Below are 23,384 nucleotides of genomic sequence, written 5' to 3'. Positions count from 1 at the left end.
TTTCCTGGACATGAGGTAATCCTTCAATCGAGTCAACAAAATTCAGGAAATGGAGGATCTGATTCAACAAACCCATTCGGCTTTAGGTGACACTCTACTGCTCAACAGTGCCATAAGGTGGTACATCATCACAACCTCCCTTGAGAGGAAGAAATCATAGTTTTGTAAACTTCTACATATCCTTCCATTCACATATAGCCTCAACCTAAAATTACTTCTTTCCGATAAGAACTCATAAGTACGAAATGGAACATCCTTCTCCCCCATCTACTAAGCAGAATGGTGTTTAGGTAGCATCTTCAGTCCCGTTCTCTTTTCAGTATACAGTGCGGGCATTCCTATCAATCTTGATGCAATACTCACATATGCAGTCGATCAACCTTTCAGCAAACCCAACCCAGCCTTTAGAGATCCTCCAGGTCCATCTTTCTTTCTTAGAAAAATGGTTCAATGTAGGATCACAGTCAATAATAATCCTAGTAAATTACCTTCACTCCTCGACGAATCTCTTACAATTCAGAAGGCATTGTCGTCCAGAATTTGAGAGAAAACATCTTGAAACGTTCATACTACAAAACAAACGTATATTCGTTCAACTAATCTTAGCATACGAAATTGAACTGTGGTTCTACCATGGTATCCACCCTAAAGAATCCAGTCATTTCTGATCAAAATTCTTTGAACCATTGTCCAAGCTCCCTAATTCTTTTACAGTCTTATTTGCCCAGACCTTCAGATCCACTTGTTCTCTAGGGGATCGGGATTTTTCGGTACAGTTGCCTTCATCAACCTAGTCCAACACCGTTCATTCATACCCCCCCCCCCCGAAAACCCTCTATATGCATGAAACTTCCTCCCTAGTGAAGAAAGTGATGGAAGTGAATTTATCTTATAATTCTATATGCACTATATCTCTATAATTGTTAGAAAATTCTTAAAAATAGATTATCGTTGATAATTTATATATTGCTTGAACATCTTCAACGGACGACAAGAATAAAAATTGTAAATACAAAAAACAACATATTTCTTCAATTTTATATCGTTTATCTTTAACGGTCGGAGAAAAGGAAAGAAAGGTCGACCTGAAAATTGTCGTAAAACTCCCTCCAGGATGACAATTTCGTTATGATGTCATGGGGCACGAGGGGTGGTAAAAACGTAAAAGCCCAGGGCGAAGGGAGGTTTTTGTGTTTTTAACAAGCTTGACCCAGCGTCGCCTTATTAAAAAGGAAAGCAGGAGGCGGCGGCAGCCTTGAGCCGGGGGTTCGATATGATTATCAATTAGGGGTAACAACCTCCCTCAAGCCATTGACCTAATAACCCTCATCAACATCTTACCCACTGCCTTTGATTTCCCGGTGGCTTACTTTTCAATTATACAACTTTCTCCCAGCTCTTTTACTTTCCGTTTAATTCAATTACTGCCGTTGACGGTTTCTTTACGCTTTTCGTCCCTAATCTATACGGATTTTTTAAACAATAAGAAAAATTTCTAATGATAACTATTCGTGACTATCTTATTTATTATTAAATATTTACTAGATTTTTAAGTACTCAAATTATTTAGCAATAATGTAGCACCTCGCTGTGAAGGCAAAGTTAACTGAAGATGAGTAGCAAGAAGAACATAAAGTTGTTAGACTGTCCAAAAAATCTGTTACTTCCAAACTACAGGTTTATCACTCCAAAGACTACAGAAATCTCACAAGTAGGACAAAACTGAGGGCACATCCAAGGTTCAACACCTCGCAGACGTAAAAAGAAGACATCTTAATTATACATAAACTTTAAAAATATAGTAATGTGACATTGTGAAGTAGAAAATTTATGAATTAAGGGGACAGTATTTCTTAGGAATCTGTTTTTTGTGGGGCTCTTCCCCAACAACCCCAGGGGTGCAACTCCCGCCCCTGGCTGCCGTTCCGGAGGCCGCGAGAAGGCACGGTTCTGGGCGGAGGAACTCTTTTGCATTTAGACGACTCGATCCGGCCGAGGGTCGCCATGGGAACTCCGGGGCGAAGAAAAGAAGTCATGTGTGGGGCGGAGCCGCCTCCGTAGGAGCCAATCGCTTCCACCCCCGGAATCCGTCTTATGCTCTTTATCCCCGTGAATTCCCTATATGGGAACTTTATCCCTTTCCTCGAGCATGCTGCCCCCTCTTTCCTTTCTTTCAGATGCACGTTATTAAATTTTAACGACTCGGCCCATTTAATCACGTCCTTTTCGGAAAAGCATTACCTGTACTCATACATTGTTTAAACTAGGAAATGATGTTTTACTAGTTAATCCGAACTTTTAAAATGCAGAATTGTGAAAGCCTAGATTCTTACATTTTATTGTCCCAAATGTGACGGTGTATTTCTCTTTCTCACTCTCTCTCTTTCTCTCTCTCTCTCTTCATCGTCGGTCCCTTTCTCTCTCCTCTCTTCCTCTCGCTCTCTTAATAATTTATGGATAATTATGTTTAATCAATCTAACTCTTCTTTTATCCAAGCTCACCCTTCCACTTTTTTCTCTCTCTCATCTCTCTTTCATTTTATCTTTGTTTATTTGGCTCCTTCACTTAGTATCCCAGCCCAATATTTATTTGAAATGACAGTATCCCTCCCTCCCTCACTACTCTCTATTTCTCTCCTCTTTATCTCTCTGTGTTTTTATTTCTCTCTCTCCTCCCTTCTCACTCTCTCTCTCTCCTCGTTTTTTCTCTCTCTCTCGCTCCTCTCTCTCTCTTTCTCTCTGTCTCCCCTCGTTTTCTCTCCGTGTTTTCATTTCTCCCGCTCCTCTCTACTCTCTCTCTCTCTCTCTCGCTCTCTCTCTCTCTCTCTCTCTCTCTCTCTCTCGCTATCTCTCACACTCTCTCTCTCACTAAAAACAATACAAAAATTAGTTTTTTTTCTCTGAATTATATATTATAATTGTAAAGACCAAAGAATCCAACAATCATAATAAATGTACAATGTAAACTCACGTTAAGTTTAACAAAGGTACACTTTGGGTGATTAAATAAAACTCTCAATCAATCAAGCAATCTCTTCTGTGTTTCTTTCTTGGCTATTTTACCTCTCCTTATTACTTTCTATGTTTCTCTTTCTTTCTCCTTCTCTCGCCTTCTCACTCTCACTCTCTCTCTCCCTCCCCCTCTCCCACTCTCTTTCTTTCTTTTTGTCATCTTCGGCTTCTCTGATTTAAAGGTTTTCTCTTCAGGTTTCTCCACCTATTTATTTAACTTTCATCATACCAATTTTTCTATAAATCTCTGTTTTAATTCTCTTTCTTATTTTCTTTCATATTTGCTCTTCTTTTTTGTACTTATAATATACCATTGTTTTTCTTTCTTGGTTTTTACACCTCTCTTTCTCAGTATACATATATATATATATATATATATATATATATATATATATTTAATGGATGATTATTATATAAGACATTAAAATAAGTCTCAACATTTGTCAATCGCCTATCCTTTTTTTTTCTTCTCACTTTTTACCGTATTCCCATTATAATGCTTATTTCTTTTTTAACATTATTTAAGTGCTTATAATAAAATATTTTGATCCAAACATTAAACCGTAGAAATGTTACGGTACAACACTTCCATATTTTGCATTTGTTTTGGAATAAACAAATTATTACTGCACATTAGTATTACGCATACTTTTTAAACATCACATTTCTGTTTTATCATTTGTAATGTTGAATAGTTGAATTATGCTATGTAAGATATGTGCAGTTGATTTTTTTATGATTGGGTTCAAATTCGTAAATTGTCATTTGTAGATATTTGAATGGGAATTGCCGTCTTCATTCAATGGTATACCCTAGATTAATGGTTATGAACGACAAATTTTTCTCAATTGGGAGAGGTAATAAAAATATAAATGGTGGCTCGTCTCATGAAAAGTAAAAGGGGGGTGGAGCAATAAAATCCAGAGGAATGAACATTTCTAAAAGTCTTAGCATTAAGGCGATGTATTCTCGCAGGGGCCCTCCCATTTCTCGGAATTGGATGTCATCAACGGCGGATCCCCGTGGCGTGCCTATGCATCATCAGCTGGAAAATGACTCGGGGGTGGCAGAAGGAGGCGGGGTGAAGAAATCGCATCGGGAAGGAGGAGGAGTGGAAGAACGAGCATTGTATGCGAACGAATCGATAAAAAGGGGTGAATCCCTTGTGTTATAAGGGAGAAAAAACATACATCCTCCTCAAACCATTACGCCTAATTCTTTCGTCTACTTTTACTATAAATAAAATACCTAATTCCCTAAAATACCTGATGACTTTGTTTTCCTTCGTATAATGAAAAGTGAAGTCAGTCATTGTTTTCCTTTATTGGGCCCTTGGCCTAATCTGTAATTCTTCATTTATAATGAAATGAAAAACAACAAAATTTAACGTTTTTTGTGGTTTGACGGTTAATAAAGTCGAATTTCAAATTGTTCGAACGAGTTATTTTTTTTCCTACTGTACATAATAATTACTTCATTATTTCAATTATATTTTTAATTTCACCCCCCCACCACCACAGTAACCCTGCACTGGAAGAGTATGTGAGTATGTGTATGTTGGACATGCTTCTATTACATATTCTGTACAGTTATATTGAACTAAGTTGTTTAATTGTTTTATTGTTTTGTGTTTTTAATTATTACATAATTAACAATTGAATGCCAAATTATTATAAAAAAAAACTAAAAACACATTTTTTAAGTTATTTAAAAAAAAATTAAATCTTTCAATTAATTAAGGTTTTTAGTTGAGATAAAAAAGTCTGTCACGAGCGGGGTTCGAACCCACGATTACACTACATTTGAAAAATGGCAAAAAAAGAAGGGAAAATTCAAAAGGCGGGGTTGTGATGGGAAGTTAGTGTCCGAGTGGATCGAAGTCACGGTAGCTCAAGTGGTAGAGCAGCGGCGTAACTAGCCGAAGGTCGAGGGTTCGAATCCCGCTCGTGACACTAACTTTTTTTCTCAAATAAAAACCTTAATTAACTTTTTCATTATGATACATTATTTCAACATGTCCGACCATAGTATTAATTCCAAGTAATTACAAACATGTATTACTTTTGTAAGGATTCGTTAGTAGCAGTCAATGTGTTTGTTTGTGTGTGTGTGTGTGTGTGTGTGTGTGTGTGTGTGTGTGTGAGAGATAGAGATAAAGAGAGAGAGAGAGAGAGAGAGAGAGAGAGAGAGAGAGAGAGAGAGAGAGAGACAAAGAGAGAGAGGGGGGAGAGAAAGAGAGAGTTACTGAGAAAAACTGACGGATAGAAATATATACAAACAATGGGATGGAGAGGAATAGATAAGAGAAAAACAGAGTGAGAAACAGATAGAAGGAAGGAATAAAAAGAGAGAGACCCCACCTTTTTGAATTTTCCCTCCTTTTTGCCATTTTTCAATCCCGCTCGTGACACTGACTTTTTTATCTCAACTAAAATCCTTAATTAATTGAAAGATTGGTCAAGCGGATCATGAAAACTAATGAATTTAATGATTAAAAATGAAGTATACTTCACTAAAGCTCTCCGTGGTCATTTCATTTGTTGCCGAGAATCAAATAGGTTACACGACATTTGAAAAATCCATCTATTTTCGGAAAATCACTGGTGTATAAGAAGTAAAGCAGTGGACCTAATATGCAACCTTGTGGTACTCCTGCATTTATTGTTTTTAATTTTGAATATTGATCTTCTTGTTTGACTCTAAACAGTCTGTTAGTTACGTAGGAACTGATAATATCGACATTCTGCTTTGGTAGCAAACCTTTTACTTTATTGATGAGTCCTTCGTGCCAGACCTTGCACAAAAGCTTGTCAGACGTCAAGGAAGATAGCAGAACAAATTTGTTTTTCTTCAAGAGATTTTTCTATTACGTCCGTTACTCTGTGAAATTGGTGTATTGTTGAATGTCTTGTTCGAAATCCAAATTGGTGGTCAGGAATGATTTTCTTTTTTTCTACGATGTGTTTTATTCGTTTTAATAATAACTTTTCAAAGAGTTTAGACACTGTCGGTAGTAGCGATATTGGTCCATATGAACTCGTTCACCGGTTTTCATGTTTTTTTTATCATAATGACTTCTTCATAAACCTTAATTAATTGAAAGATATTAATTGGTCAAGCGGACCACGAAAACTAGTAAATTTAAAATGATTAAATGTATAATTTATCAAATTTTATTTTATATTTTCTACTTTTTTAGTCTAAATATAATTTTGCATACAATAACCTTTTAATTTTTATGAATTTGAATTTATGAATATTTTTGCTGATATAATTGTGGTAAATTTGGTTAAATGGGTATGCGTATTGGCCGTTCTGGATAGAAAAACTATTGGATTATTACATTTTTGATAAAAAGAAAAAACGTTTCGTGGTTAGCGTCGTAAACTCAATATCGTAAATAGATTTTTTTATTAAATATCATTTTTTTAACAGAACAAAGTTTGTAGTCTGTCCTGACAATGATATATTCCTTGCAAGCTCTATTTTATTATTAATATAAAATTATTATTGCAATAATATAAGTGCCTTATTTGGCAATAAGTTAAAAAATGCTTTGAATCTGCGAATAATGGCATATGATGTCCTTTAGTGCGTATGCTTGATTCATTACAGCGAGAATGAGTAGACCGTATATCAATATAATATCAATAGGTATTTTGTTCAAATTCTCACCGAACCTGTGTGTTTTAAAGGATCTAAGGAAGGGTTCTGTTTGAAAAGGAGCCAACAGTCACAACACCATTAATCAAGTTACCTGACGACTGGTAGCTTTCATCGGGGCCGAATTACCGCTCCTCCGTCCTGCTTTCCTTACCCCCTTAAAGGGTAAACATATTTATGAAGGAACGACAATGGGAAGAGCCATTACACCGCTCATCAGTATGCGCATTTTTTATTTAATGTGCATGTGGCCGGGATATCAGTTGACTGCGCGACGGTTGGACCCTTTGTTGCCCAGAAATGCATAAACAAACATATGTCCTCGTTCAGTACACTTCAGGAAACGGCTACCTCAAATATTTATAGACATTTATTTCATATTAATTGAAGGAACCCGGGGGTAGGATGATAGAATAGGTCGACAGAACAACGAAACTGACCTATGTGCATATTCAATTTTCTTTTCCGTAAATTAATTCAGAATCCATTAATAAATAATAATTTTATGCTTAAAAGAAACATTTATACTAAATGTAGAAGAAAAACATAAAAAAATAAATAAAATAAATAAAAATAAAAGGAGGGTTTAAAATGAAGGAAAATACAGTGCTTAAAGCAATGTTTCTTTTATTAACAAAAAAAAAAAAATAATAAAATGAAAAAAAGAAGAAGAATTATATTAAATCATACATAAATTATAGGCATTTATACATATAAAAATGTACATACAACCCCTACATGAAAAAAAGGAGTAGCATTATCTGTATCTGGCAGAAAAAAATAAGAAAATACTTAAAGAAATATATAGGTAGAGAGACAAAAGAAAAAGAGAGAAGGTGATAATACGGGTATAACAAGTGAAGGAATTAGAGAGAAAAATAATGTCTGAGTAAGACAGATTGCTAAAAAGAGAGAAAGGAGGACACGTATAGACAAACACAGAAAAAAGTGAATGTTAACAAAGAAAGTAAACTGTGTTTGTATTTTGTAGTGGTTGCAACAGAACACAATTTTAAAGTTATTTTTAAAAAATTATTAAATCTTTCAATTAATTAAGGTTTTTAGTTGAGATAAAAAAGTCAGTGTCACTAGCGGGGTTCGAACCCACGACCTTCGGCTAGATGCGCCGCTACTCTATCACTTGAGCTTTCGTGACTTCGATCCACTCGGACACCAACTTCCCATCTCAACTCTACATTTTGAATTTTCCCTCCTTTTTGCCATTTTTAAATCCCGCTGGCGACCTGACTTTTTTATCTCAACTAAAAACCTTAATTAATTGAAAGATATTAATTGGTCAAGCGGACCACGAAAACTAGTGAATTTAAAATTATTAAATGTATAATTTTTCAAATTTTATTTTAAGATAAATAATTTAATGATTTAATTTTTTATTAAAGAAATCGATAGGTAGAGAGACAAAAGAAAAAGACAGAAGGTGATAATACGGGTATAACAAGTGAAGGAATTAGAGAAAAAAACAATGTCTGAGTAAGACAGATTGATAAAAAGAGAGAAAGGAAGACATGTATAGACAAAGACAGAAAAAAGTGAATGTTAATAAAGAAAGTAAACTGTGTTTGTATTTTGTAGTGTTTGTCACAGAGAGAAAGAGAGAGTGAGGGGGGGAGAGGGTGAGAGAAAGAGAGCGAGAGGGGGGAGAGGGTGAGAGAAAAAGAAAGAGATTCAGGCAAACAGATAGAGGGAGAAATACAGGCAGACGGACAAACACAGCGAGAGGGAGAGTGATCAAAAGTTGCATATAAATATTTGAAGAGTAACTAGTATCCTAGTCTTTTTTTTGTAATAAGAAGGAATCAAGAGGTAAATTTTCTACTTTTTGAAAATTCTGACATCAAAGCGGAAAAAGCCGAAAACGTTGTCAGTCCTTAATTTTCTAATTAAAAATAAATACCCTTGGCTCTTTCCCATTTTTATGGAAATGTCTGTCGTTGATATGGCGAGACGTCACGGTTATGAGCAGGGTCAAACTTGAATCATTAAAATAAATACTATTGTCGCAGAATTATCTCCTAAAAAAAATAATAATAATAATAATAATAATAATAATAATAATAAAATACGTTTTTTAAATGCACTCAATCGGGGGAATAGAAGGGTATCTTGAGCGAGTTTGGTCCCAGATTCGTACAGTTTGGTCCTTTCCATAAATTCGTACGCGGTTTTCATCTAAACTCTCGAAAAAGTGTGTGGTGATTAGTGACCGTTAATCGATAATTATTGAGAAATCGTGAGATGCGGTCTGGTGTGATGTTGGTTTCAGAAAAACATTTCCTTTATCGTGCCAACGTTTCGACCTTTACTGAGATCATCTTCAGGGCCTGGGATTTACAAACATTGTTTACATTTAACAAATACAATTAGGATGTGGCAAAGTGAATTTATACAATGTAAAATATATATTTTTTTTTATATTCTATCAAAGTATATCTACTCACACAAAGTGTTTGTCTTCTGTGTAATTGTGCCATTCTTGCGTGTCGTGTCTCATTAACACTCTCAACACGACACGCAAGAATGGCACAATTATACAGAAGACAAACACTTTGAGTGAGTAGAAATACGTTGACTGAATATTAAAAAAAATATATTTTGCATTGTATAAATTCACTTTTCCACATCCTAAATGTATTTGTGAAATGTAAACAATGTTTGTAAATCCCAGGCCCTGATGATGATCTCAATAAAGATCGAAACGTTGGCACGATAAAGAAAATGGTTTTCTGAAACCTACATCATACCAGACCGCATCGCACGATTTCTGAATAATTCTCGAAAAAGTATCTAAATTTTCTTATAAATGACAACAACTAATTGCGTGGAAGGTAAAGGTTTTGGGTGTCTTCCGGTCGATGGCGGCGGTACGTCTTGGCTCGGCTGCAGCGTCGGGTTGCCAACTGCCGGGGATAATAGGGGTGGCGTTGGGAAAAACAACATTGTTGACAAAAAATTTATAATAATTTCATGAAAATTTCTTAACACAATCTGTCTTCTTTAGGAATTTTGGAAATAAGACTCTCTGTATGTTTTTGGCCTTGGCAAACAATGATATATTGGGTGTTAAATTTAAAATCTATTTTTCACAGATTTAGCCTTAAAACAGTGGGTTTGAACTACTTACAGCAAACGGTGCAGATTTGTCTTATTCCATTTGAAAAATTCTTAAATAAACAACAAAGTTGACCTTTGTTTGCTGTTCAAAATGAGATGTAAAAGTGACGTTTTTGGTCAATAAGCAGTTTGTAAGCCGATCGTGCAATAAAAGGCACGGAAGTGCATCCTGAAAAGGGCTTATGGACAAAGGGGAGCCCTCTGATACGGTGGGGTGCCCCCAAAGGTGATGCTCTTAGATTGATTGCTATGATAATTCTCCGAGCCCTTGGATAGGGTAAGAGAGAGAGAGAGAGAGAGAGAGAGAGAGAGAGAGAGAGAGAGAGGGAGAGAAAGAAAGGACCAGTTTGAGAAATTATCAAATTTCCATTATCTCCGTTCAAGTTCGGTTCCCATTCTACTTTATTTTAATATGACCGATGGATAAACGACACATCGCCCCGTACCTCGTGATCTTGGGCAAACGCTAATGGGGTAAAGCGTTAAAAATCAGTCACGCCCTGGGGTGGGATGCACCTGGCCAGGAAGAAAAGGGGGAGATGAATAATATAGTGTTCGGATCGATCCGACAAGACGCTCGGAAGACTTGGTAAAAAAACCTTTCAAATTCGCTTACGATTTGAACCACGCGGTATAAATTTCCTTTTCCTAATGACACAAGTATACCTACATAAATTTCAATAACTGCTATCAGGGGGCGTCGGTGGCCGCACGGTTTAGGCGTTGACACTGCGCTCATAACTGTAAGGTAAAGGTCCCGGGTTCGAATGCAGGGCCGCTGGATTCGAACCCGAGACCTTTACCTTACAGTGATGAACGACAAAAAAAAAATTCCAAAGCATAACTGCTAATACCATTTTCATCAGACAGTTGATAGAAAAAATGGACACAATAAATAGTATAAAGCATGCATAATGCACTCACTATTGGAATTATTTTCTCTATTGTTTTGATTATCTATATATCTATCTAATTTCTCTAATTTTTTCTGAATTTTTTATTACATCTTTTTTTTAGTTAAAATATTGGTAGAATAATCACAAGAACCGAGATAGAGCGAGATTTAGTAAACGAGGGAATGAATTAAAACGATGAAGCAAAATAGAGAGGAGAGAGAGAAAAAAAAGAAAATGTGAATAAAAGAAAGAGAAGAAAAAAGATTCAGAGAATGAGAAACAAAAAATAAATTAAATGACGAATGAGAATTATCATTCTAGAAATCGATCAGAGATGTGGGCCAATAAACAAAACTTTTATAAATTTGCCAAGTTTTCGGCCGACTCATTTTGTCTTCCAAGTAGAATTTCATCGTGGAGGTAGAATAAAGCAATCCAATGATCATTAAGGATTCCTGATCCACTTCTAGAATTAATTATTCAGAAATCGTAAGATGCGGTCTGATGTGATGTAGGTTTCAGAAAAAAAAAATTTTATCGTGCCAACGTTTCGATCTTTATTGAGATCATCTTCAGGGCTCAAAGTGTTTGTCTTCTGTGTAATTGTGCCATTCTTGTGTGTCGTGTTGATTGTGCCCTGAAGATGATCTCACGGTTTCTGAATAATTATCGATTAACGGTCACTAACCACCACACATTTCTAGAATAAATAACTGCTAGTTGCTCACTACATCCTTAATGAATGATAATTATAAAACCACCGGAGAGAGAGAGAGAGAGAGAGAGAGAGAGAGAGAGAGAGAGAGCGAGTGAGGGAGGGAGAGAAAGAAAGAAAGAGAGAATGAGTGTAAAAGAGACAGTTGTGTTATTATTACAAGAAAAATAGTAATATAAATTAATTTAAAATAAAAATATTTATATTAGAGATATAAGGAGCTAAAAAAAGAAGCACAGTCGGTTCAAAAGTAAAAAAGATTAAATTAATACCGAGTAATCTTTTGTAAAAATAAAAGATTTAAACAAACCAAAGACGTCGGCCTGGCATACTATTTCTTATTTTACAATATAGATTATCAACTGTAAAATGTCGAAATAAATAAATAAGAATGAGAGTAAGTCATAGAGACGCAGATATCGTTATGATGAAGAGGGAAATAAGAGAAAACAGAAAGAAACTGAGAAGAATAAATAGTGAGTGAGTCAAAGAGTAAGAGAGAGGGAGATAGAAAGGGAGTGAGAAAGAGTAATGGAGAGAGAGAGACAGAGATACAAAGACAATGCGGAAGAAAGCGAATAGAAGAACAACTAAATAAATAAACGAATGTCTATCGTTTTATTTTAAAAATAACTCAAAGGAAATTTAGGTCTCGAACGACGTTTCATGATAATTAACGAGAGATAGATAAATAGATAGATAGACAGATAGAGAGATAGATAGATAGATAGATAGATAGAGAGAAAGAAAGAGAGAGACAGACAGACAAAAAGACCGACAGAGTAAGGAGAGAAGAGATTTTTTTGTAACATTAATGAAACGGAAGAAAAATTAAATAATAAAAAAATATATTAAATGTGTGAATATTTACACATATTTTTAAAGAGCGGCCGTGAGAGAAAAACCATATTAGGAAAAATTGATGATAAAAAACTCTCGATAAATTAAGTGATCGAAACATAATCGAAAATAAAGAAGGGAATGATACAAAGATATATATATATAAAAGGGGAGATGCTCGGATAAACAAAATATAAGAGAGAGATAGATAGATAGATAGAGATAGAGAGAGAGAGAGAGAGAGTGAGAGAGATAATGAGGAGGAGAAGGAGAAGAAAAGAATGTAGATAGATAGAGATATAAATAGTATAAATAATTGAATGCTGGAGAATGAGAACAGAAGATTGNTCTTTATCGTGCCAACGTTTCGATCTTTATTGAGATCATCTTCAGGGCTCAAAGTGTTTGTCTTCTGTGTAATTGTGCCATTCTTGTGTGTCGTGTTGATTGTGCCCTGAAGATGATCTCACGGTTTCTGAATAATTATCGATTAACGGTCACTAACCACCACACATTTCTAGAATAAATAACTGCTAGTTGCTCACTACATCCTTAATGAATGATAATTATAAAACCACCGGAGAGAGAGAGAGAGAGAGAGAGAGAGAGAGAGAGAGAGAGAGCGAGTGAGGGAGGGAGAGAAAGAAAGAAAGAGAGAATGAGTGTAAAAGAGACAGTTGTGTTATTATTACAAGAAAAATAGTAATATAAATTAATTTAAAATAAAAATATTTATATTAGAGATATAAGGAGCTAAAAAAAGAAGCACAGTCGGTTCAAAAGTAAAAAAGATTAAATTAATACCGAGTAATCTTTTGTAAAAATAAAAGATTTAAACAAACCAAAGACGTCGGCCTGGCATACTATTTCTTATTTTACAATATAGATTATCAACTGTAAAATGTCGAAATAAATAAATAAGAATGAGAGTAAGTCATAGAGACGCAGATATCGTTATGATGAAGAGGGAAATAAGAGAAAACAGAAAGAAACTGAGAAGAATAAATAGTGAGTGAGTCAAAGAGTAAGAGAGAGGGAGATAGAAAGGGAGTGAGAAAGAGTAATGGAGAGAGAGAGACAGAGATACAAAGACAATGCGGAAGAAAGCGAATAGAAGAACAACTAAATAAATAAACGAATGTCTATCGTTTTATTTTAAAAATAACTCAAAGGAAATTTAGGTCTCGAACGACGTTTCATGATAATTAACGAGAGATAGATAAATAGATAGATAGACAGATAGAGAGATAGATAGATAGATAGATAGATAGAGAGAAAGAAAGAGAGAGACAGACAGACAAAAAGACCGACAGAGTAAGGAGAGAAGAGATTTTTTTGTAACATTAATGAAACGGAAGAAAAATTAAATAATAAAAAAATATATTAAATGTGTGAATATTTACACATATTTTTAATGAGCGGCCGTGAGAGAAAAACCATATTAGGAAAAATTGATGATAAAAAACTCTCGATAAATTAAGTGATCGAAACATAATCGAAAATAAAGAAGGGAATGATACAAAGATATATATATATAAAAGGGGAGATGCTCGGATAAACAAAATATAAGAGAGAGATAGATAGATAGATAGAGATAGAGAGAGAGAGAGAGAGAGTGAGAGAGATAATGAGGAGGAGAAGGAGAAGAAAAGAATGTAGATAGATAGAGATATAAATAGTATAAATAATTGAATGCTGGAGAATGAGAACAGAAGATTGAAAAAGCGAGAGAGAGAGAGAGAGAGAGAGAGAGAGAGAGAGAGAGAGAGAGAGAAAGACTGAGTGATTGATAGACAGAATAAGACAAATTTAAGCTAGCAGGGGAATCGAAATGCAATAATGATAGCTTATAATATGTACATAGATAGAAAAACACGTATGTATATATTTACTTTACAGAATGGTCTCGGTTATCATTTGTTAATTTTCTCCGTCCTTTATACACGAACAATGTAGTTATTACGGCATTACCCTGTTAATGAAAAAAAATTTAAAATTGTATAACCGTCTTTAAAGGCTTATTTGTCTTCGTGGATTATCTCTCAAAATTGCCAATGATTGTTTTAAACAGAATATTCGACCAGTCGAGGTCGGCGTAGTTGTTGACAATTGTAGACAATTCTATTCATCCAAAGGAAAAAGCCTTGAAGAAGAACTGTAAACATGGAAACAACGATAACACAGTCGAACGTGCAAATTGGCGTAATTCCTGTGCAAACTGCCCACGTTCCTGCTGGAATTGTACTTTAAACATAACTTTTTTTTATGTTAGTTAATTTTAAGATTTCTACCTGTTTCAACGTGTTTTTGGGGAAAATTGTCAACGTTGAATTTGTTGGTTTTAAAATTACCACCCTCGGACCCGGCGAAAACCACGTGTACCCCGTTGCCAACTAGAGACTTGCTGCTCCATCTGATGGCGCAGGGGTGCATCCGAGGGGTGAAGTGCTATAATACCGGCGATGGGGGTTGTAAAACAGCCGCGTGGCCGCACCAGCTGACGGGGTGAGTCCCTCCATGAAAGGGTCGCACCTTTCGCTTTGGCGGCTTTTTTTCAATATTTCCATAAGTGAAAGAATATATTGATCAATACTGATAAATTCTGATCCATTCGCAAAATTATAAAGTGTTTATTAATAGAAATGCATTGCAATATTTTGACATAATCGCTTCAACTTATTACGGAGTTTGGCCTAAGATATTTATTTATTTTTTTTTTTTTTACGAAGGTTTGCAACAGCAGAGGTTATATCAACCCTTGGGGTGCTGGTGTTTTTGAAAAAAAGCCCATTTGTAAGTATGTCGGTTTCGAATGGATTGGAGCCGCTGGATTCGAACCCGGCACCTTTACCTTTCAGTGATGGGCCTAAACCGTTGCGGCCACCGACGCCCCTCCTAAGATTGGAATATAAATATATCTAACAGTTCCAACAAAGAATATTATAAAAATATAAATACGAAACCTACTGAACATTTTATTTTTCCTTTATAATAATTTATACAAAGGTATTTTAATGAAAAAAGTCTTGTTTTCTCAATATATCCATTTTTTCCTTAGCCTAAAATTGTCTGATAAATCAAATGATTATTGTAAAGCTAATAATAAATAAAAGTTATATCTACAAGTTGAGACGAAATAGGAGTAGAACGACCATTTTGAAACAATAGGGTTTTAATATTTTGTAAAACACACCTAAAAATATGTTATCAGCGTTTATCATCTTTTCATAATATCTACGTTTCGTGCACGCACGGCCGGAGATTTATGAAAGGCCGGATGATTAATCAAACATCATGATCATTTAATTTCCACTTGGCCGTACGACGGCTTGTTCACATTTTCACCCGTCATACATGACGGTATCTTTGTAAATTATTCTTCGCCATTTGGAACCGTGTTGTGTGACTCATTGGACGAGTGATGGCGTGTTGTTTAAGACAAAATACACAGCGAAACCCCTCAGAACCTTAAAAACCAATCCGAATCATTTTAATTACTTTTTCGGGCCTGCTTTATATAAAACGGTTAATCGGTTTTGTAATTTTTTATGTGTATAATTTCATTTAATACGATCCTGCATATTATGTTTTTTAGGTATAAAACCAAATAGTTTGATATATAATAACATTGAAATATATGCATAGAAAAGGCATAAAACCAAGTTTTGAAAAATAAATTTAAATTATTAAAATTTTTTTTTTCAAGCCGACGTCCAGTATTCCACTTAAAATTCATAACATCTTGGCATAATGTCCAAATTCAACGTTATTACAACCGTTATGAACCGTGGCCTCTAGTCTTTCAGCCAATAACAACTTTCAGTTTTCATGTTCAAGATAAGATGATGAAGGATGAAATTAAGATTACGAGATACACGTGTTCGAGAAAAATAAACATTTTTCCCTCAGATTCCTCACTTTGAAACGACTCCACTGATCTACAGGAAACTTTAAAAGAGTTTAGTACCATGTATCATTCGTAATATATAAATAAATTGAAATTTATTGCACATGTTTGTTCTTTTTTTTAAGTGAAGGTAGTATACGAATGTATATACTAATAACAAAAACCGTCTTGCTTAAAGTCTAGTGACACTCATCGGTCCATCCTTTGGTTTCATTTTTTCATAAGTTAACACTCAATCTGAGGTACATGTATTTCTTTATCACAGATATGTTATATATATAAAAAAATTTAAACTGTTTTTTAAACTTAAAATTATAATTTAACTAGCTACAACTATGTACAAGGATTCGAAGAAATTGACACACACATCGGATGTCCCCTTTATATGCAATCGATTGGGAATCTCATTTTAGTATGTTATAAACTGATGATTCGTTTTTGTTTTGTTTTTTCCAGTTTTCTACAATAAAAAATGGTATAAACAAAAAAATTTATACCAACTTTCCCGTCTGTTCATTCATGATTGAAACATGTTGGTATTGCAAAAACATGCAGTGGACAGTATAAATTTACACTATGTTCTAGGGACTATAAACAGTTTTCAGATCTAAAAAGAAGTGTAAATTCTTAACAAAGCACGTGAATTTGAATAGTAATAACTCGTAATGATAAATACATTTACTCTGTTTGGGCCAACGACACCTCGGCAAGAATTATTCCAACTGAAGTGCCAACGACTTCTCTCTCATACCACAAATAAGTATCAACACGGTGGTCCTATGAGTTAGTCGATAATCATTCGCAGCTAAAATCGTCCCTACATCAAAATTCACCCAAAAAAATAAATCCAAAATAAAAGTTGAATCACGTGTGGTGGATTATGTACGACGTAACGCATTTGTCGATGCTAAATATACAAAAAGCATAACTTTAGTTGCTTACTAGGTTGTGAAATTTTCTATTATGCACTATTATGCCAGACACAATTTGTGTAAAAAACTTCAAGTAACAAACATAAAAAAAACATTACAAAGGTTACCTGTAACTCTAGCCACAGATTTTTTGCTCAAATTCTTTTTCTTTATCCACCACTTACTTCTTCACCAGAAACGTTTTTTTACTTGAATACACAATGTTAATCTCACTAAATTTATACATTGGCATTTGAATTGTCTTTTTATCAGTGTCTGGATCGAAACAATTATTACACTATTATTTTTTTCTTATTTTCAACAATAAAATCGAAGTATATACAGTAACGTCCGGAGGAAAGATGCATGTTTTTGAAAGTAATTAAAATTAATTAAGTCGAGACAACAAAAAAATCAGTTAGGAAAATATCACTTACCTGGTACTAGAATTTGTACTGAAACACATAGCTTACTCATTTGACATCCCGAAACTATGAAACCATCCATCACAGTATCATTTATGGAAAGGGTCATGTTTTATTCTTAAACACCTTTCTTTATATGTATATACAGTAACTAATTCCCGGAAGGATTTATCTGTTTTAGATCATCTATTCCCATTTTAAAAAAATTTTTAAACATATTTTTAATTTTGAACTCATTTTAACCCATGGCTGTTAAAAGATAAACTTGTTCTTCAAAAACCGCTTGGTTCTCTGTATACTTATAATTTGAAACAAAATCTTGCGTTGCCACATCCACATTAACCAAATTTCTCCCCCAAAATTTTACCCAGTGCAATTTTTGAATATGGACCCTGGTTTATGCCAAAAAAAGCATTACATTCGGATAAAGAAAAAATATTTAATAAATCAAACTTTTTTTAATTCAATTAATTAAGGTTTTTAGTTGAGATAAAAAAGTCAGTGTCACGAGCGGGATTCGAACCCACGACATTCGGCTTGATACTTTCATTGAAGTCACGATAGCTCAAGTGGTAGAGTAGCGGCGTAACTAGCCGAAGGTCGTGCGTTCGAATCCCGCTCGTGACACTGACTTTTTTATCTCAACTAAAAACCTTAATTAATTGAATGATATTAATTGGTCAAGTGGACCACGAAAAATAGTAACTTTTTATATTAGTGTTTTTTAAGCTCGCCACGTCGTGAGGGGCACTGTAGAAAATTTCTCAGGGACTCGGATCAATGAAATTATCCTTAATTATTTACCATCCCTAAATATTTGAGATATGAGGTTAATTACCGAAATATTAGATATAAGTTAGTGTCTGAGACACATTTGTTTTTCCTAATATAAATATTGATAGTTTAAATCCTTCATTTACTATGATTTATTGACCCTAAACCTACAATATATATTTTCTCTTGAAATAACGCCATTTCTAGAAATGTTTATACCTGGTTCAGTAGTACTACTTTTAACATTACCACGCCACATAAATAAACTAAAGATTGCAAGCCAAAACAGTTTGTAATCCAAGAATGACTATTATGTTTGCTTCTTTGACACCAAGAATAAACATCAATCTATACAGTTGTAGCCTATTCTTATTTCTCTTGTTTTCGTTAAAAAACGCCACTATTTCAACTTGCATTATTTTTATGTGGAAGGAAATCCTAGGACGACCGTTAGAAAAGGCGTTGCATGCGCGTACGCTCGTAAGTGCCCATCCGTGTACGGATATGTCCTGTAACTACCTAATGGTGTCGCTTTTTAATTACCGTCTGACCGTTATCCTTTTTACAAAACCGCTAGGAACAATTTAAGACCGAGTTAAATTAAATGGATAAATGGCCTATCGAATATCCTTCTTGATGATTACCAACTTAAGTTCACCGCCGCCGAATTTATGGCCGGTTTAATAAAGCTTTTAGTGCCACTGAGAACTACTTCGGACCGACTTCATTAATTATCCAACTCCATTTATTTTTAATTATTATTTTAAAATTTACGACCTTTTTTTATCTTTTGTTTATTTTGAATGTCTGTGGATTTATTAACGTCTTGCCCTTTTTTCATTGATGTCCGTTGTTTGATGGTGTTATTAGCATATATTTCAATTAAATGAGCTGTATAGATTTCATACTGTTAAATTTTTACGTCCTACATTTTTATTTGATGTTGTATGTACTGGATTTGTTTAAATCTTTGCAACTATTACAGTTTAAACTGGGCTCACAAGAACGCTGTTCATAATTTGAACCAAGTTCAGTGAGGTGAATCTTTTTATATGGTTATCTTGCCAGTGATCTAAGTATTAATTCATTATTATAAAACTTTCCGGAGGTTTTTAAAATTAGTTTTATGTTTTTGTAATTAGTCGTTATCAAAATAGAATCTTTATTTGTTTCTCCATTTTTAAAAGTGATGTAAGACAAAAAGCAAAAATGAAGAGATTTGGATTTATGTATGTACATATGCAAACAAAGTTGAGATTATCACTTCTCGCAGTCCACCGGCAATTCCAGCTTTATTAATTTACAATAAAACACTGGCATGTCGAAAATGATGCAATTCTGGTGTTGGTAGTCTGATGTCAGAATGAGGTTGAAATCCGGATGCTGTCAGCTAAGGTCAATTCTGCACCGCACGCATACAATTCTTAGATCCATCTCTACGGATCACTAATCTGGTGGAACAAAGCTCAACAAAAAGTAGCTACCCAAACATTAGGCAGCTTACAAAGACTAGCAAACCTACATATCACAGGGGCGATGAGAACAACCTAAACCTACCTCTACTAGAAATATTCATACAAGGAGAGGCTAGGAAAAGCTCATTTAGGCTCCAAAAACAATTAAATTGGAAAGGCACCAAACAATTCGGGCAGACAACATAATCAATAAAATCAGACACCCATTATTAGAAATGGGGACTGAATACATGATCCCGTAAACAATCTTCACAACTTCCTATAAAGACTCAACAGACTATAAAGGAGAGGAAGAACATAGGAGAGCATCAGATACAATGATATGGTACACAGATGGCTCCAAAACAAACGAAGGAACCGGATCAGGCGTTTTCTGTACAAGCCCAAAACATCAACAACTCATTAGGGAAGTATACTTGGGTCTTTCAAGCAGAAATACATGCCATCAACGCTTGTGCCCTGGAAAATCTTAAAAGAGGTTACACTGAGAAAAAATCCTCATAAGATCAGACAGCCAAGCAGCTATTAAAGCATTGGCATGTAAAAGAATTACATCAAAACTAGTCAGTGAATGTATCCAAAATCTCCAAAACCTGGGAAAACACAACAACCTGATGATATCTTGGGTGCCAGGGCACAGGGGAATTCTGGGTAACGAAGAAGCAGACAAACTGGCCAGAGGAGGATCTGCAAGACCATACATAGGCCCCGAATCTATCCTTGGGATAACAAAAACAAACATAGAATCCTCCATCGCAGAATGGATCCAAGCAAAACAAAAGGAGAAGTGGATAAACTCTATCGGTGCTAGACATAGTAAACTTATGATGAAACAACCCGCACCAAAATTGGCAAAAACCCTGCTGCAATTGGAGAGGGCGAAACTCAAAGGAGTGGTAGGACTACTAACCGGTCACTGGTATCTGAGAAACCATCTACACAACATGGGTATATACAGCGATGATCCCATTTGCAGATTATGTAATGAGGAAGAGAAAACAGCCACTCACAACATCTTCGAATGCGAAGCAACAGCTCAATGGAGGTTTAACCTAACGTACGAAAAAGACTCAGGGAACCAAATTGCAGCAATAACAGACAATGACCTGATATTTCTAAGAGAAGGATTGAGTCTATTGACTGAACTAAGGAACTGGGAAGGTACAATAAGCAAGAAGGCTGCAGTGCCTGGGGAATACAAGCCCCGCTTCCCAGTATCCTTTTCACCATACCACACCATACCATAGATCCATCCCATTCTCACTCTCATCCATTCTTAAACACATTCTTTCCTATTTACATAGCATTCAATCAATTAGGGTGATAGAGTCTTTACACATACGTATTATTGTGTGTGTACTAACGTAATTGAGAGTCGATAGCGGAATAGTGAGTATCGAACATCTTACACTACACTTTCACTCTACAAAATATATTCAATCTCAGTAATCTTTCTCAAACCTTACCCTGATAGCCCCACATTTCCCAAATCTTCCGCTGCTGTTTCTCTACCCTCTGCCAATTCCGTCATGCAAGCCAACTCTTCTGAATGAGTGTGTAACCTCAAACTCCTGGACTCCTCCCTGAGGCTTTTCATGATTATGTTCGGTCTACGATGGTCTTCCCTTCTGTCTTGTTAAAAAGACTCAAGAGAATCATAAATTGCTCTTTTCGATTCATATTGAGCTACTTAAAGATATGTCGTGTGTCTAATGTGTCTGGTGGTACGAAATGGCTGAACCCATATTATCAGTGGCTATACTTTCTTGGCTCCTTTCTTTTATCAAACAATTTCTTCACATTCCCTTTCCTATCTTTCTAATCTGTCTTCTATGCTCACTCGCAACACTCGTTCCCGTCCGTCCGATCTCTACCACCTCTCATGCAAATCCAACGCTTTTAGTCGCTCCTTCCTTATCCATTTCTACAACCTCTGGAATTCCGTACAAATCAATTCACTGTGTCTCAACCCTTTCCACCTTTAAGCTCCGTTTTTTGACTATCTCCTGTCCCTACAATTTAACACCAAGAAAGTTGAATTTTTTTTCATTTTCCCCTTCTTTTTTAATTTAGTACCTTTCATATTGTTGCCCTATTACAATACATTTAGATCTTTATTTATAAATTCATTTTGATACGATTTGTGCCAAATTTTGTACCTTTTAGTGATTCAAGAGGGCCCAAAGCCCAAGAATAAAATTTATTCTCTTTTTTATTTTTCTTAAAACATCATGGCCACTTCATTTGCCGCCGAGAATCAAATAGATTACACGACATTTGAAAAATGGCAAAAAGGAGGGAAAATTCAAAGGTGGGGTTGAGATGGGAAGTTAGTGCCCGAGTGGATTGAAGTCACGGTAGCTCAAGTGGTAGAGTAGCGGCGTATAAAGCCGAAGGTCGTGGGTTCGAATCCCGCTCGTGACACTGACTTTTTTATCTCAACTAAAAACCTTAATTAATTGAATGATATTAATTGGTCAAGCAGACCACGAAAACTAGTGAATTTGTAATTACTTGTTTCCAAAATAGAATCTTTGTTTGTTCTTCTATTTGGTAAAAGTTATGTCGGACAAAATTCAAAAGTGAAGAGATTTAAATTTATAGTTGGTCTGAAAATACGCGCGTATTATAGAAAACGAAAGAACTATCTCTGAGCCTACCAAAAAAAATCTTTGTTTAACGAAAATAATATTTAACAACTCTTTGAGTTTAACAAACAGAAGCATTCTGAAACTCAAAAATAAATACGAAAAAATATCAAAAAGAGGAAAAGGCAATCAGAGATGAGTAAATTCTGCTCACAAAGAGACAAGACCTACAGAAATGAATGATTTATAATTATAAAAACTACTTAAGCCGTATAAACTAGGACTATAAAATAGATTTGATTATTATTTTTGAAAATTACATTACAACTTTTTTGCACCGAAAAATACTGTCCCTAATGATTTTAAGCTGTGGGTGGACTGTGGATTAACTTCCAACTCGCTATCCCTTGTGCTGTTTTATGATTACGGCCTTTTATGAATGTATCTTTTGTGACAAAAAGTTTTGCCAACTAAACATCGTACCTCAACTCCTTAATGCAAATGTTTTATGTTTTTATGGCGTAATTTGGGCGAAACTACGAATCGAAAAAAAATCGAGAGAACAAAATTACTTCTCTTGAAAAGTTGTCCTTGTCACCAAAACCCTTGATCACATTCTACGATTCTGTTTATTTATTTTTTCTGTTTTCTCTTTACTTTATAGAAAAATAATAGACAATTAACAGTTTAAATTCAAGTTATTTAAAAAATCACCAAAGAACTTAGTAATATGTTTCTTTTAAATAAAATAATTTTAAAATTTTGTAAAAATTTTAGATTATGACCAAAAATTCACGATTCGATATTTTTAAAAACCACCAAGCCTCAAATTCGTAATATACTAAGGAAAAAGTACAAAACATTTGGCTGTAGTGGAATAAATAGATTTTAAGTAATTGGTCACTAAATATGGCAACTTTTTGAAACTTAAATTTTTTGAACAAATAAATGACATAGAAACATTGCTAAAAAGTACTAAAATATTAAAGTTAAGCAAGGTAAGCAGGCATTACGTACCCTTCTAAGCAGGAAATGTTTATCAAATG

The 23,384-nt window shown here is 34.8% G+C and overlaps 2 non-coding genes across 2 annotated transcripts; both read left to right on the top strand.

Annotated features, from left to right (window-relative positions):
• The first annotated feature begins 4,891 nt into the window (after positions 1–4,891).
• Trnav-aac lies at positions 4,892–4,964 on the top strand. Its single transcript has one exon. It is a non-coding gene; the product is annotated as a tRNA-Val (tRNA).
• A 17,137-nt stretch (positions 4,965–22,101) lies between these two features.
• Positions 22,102–22,174, top strand: Trnay-aua. The gene has a single exon. It is a non-coding gene; the product is annotated as a tRNA-Tyr (tRNA).
• The last annotated feature ends 1,210 nt before the right edge of the window (positions 22,175–23,384 follow it).

This window comes from Cimex lectularius, unplaced genomic scaffold (assembly GCF_000648675.2).
Source record: "Cimex lectularius strain Harlan isolate CLEC.00 unplaced genomic scaffold, Clec_2.1 scaffold463, whole genome shotgun sequence".
Lineage (NCBI taxonomy): Eukaryota > Metazoa > Arthropoda > Insecta > Hemiptera > Cimicidae > Cimex > Cimex lectularius.
The sequence above is the reverse complement of the archived record's forward strand: the minus strand, read 5'-3'. Positions and strand labels throughout refer to the sequence as shown.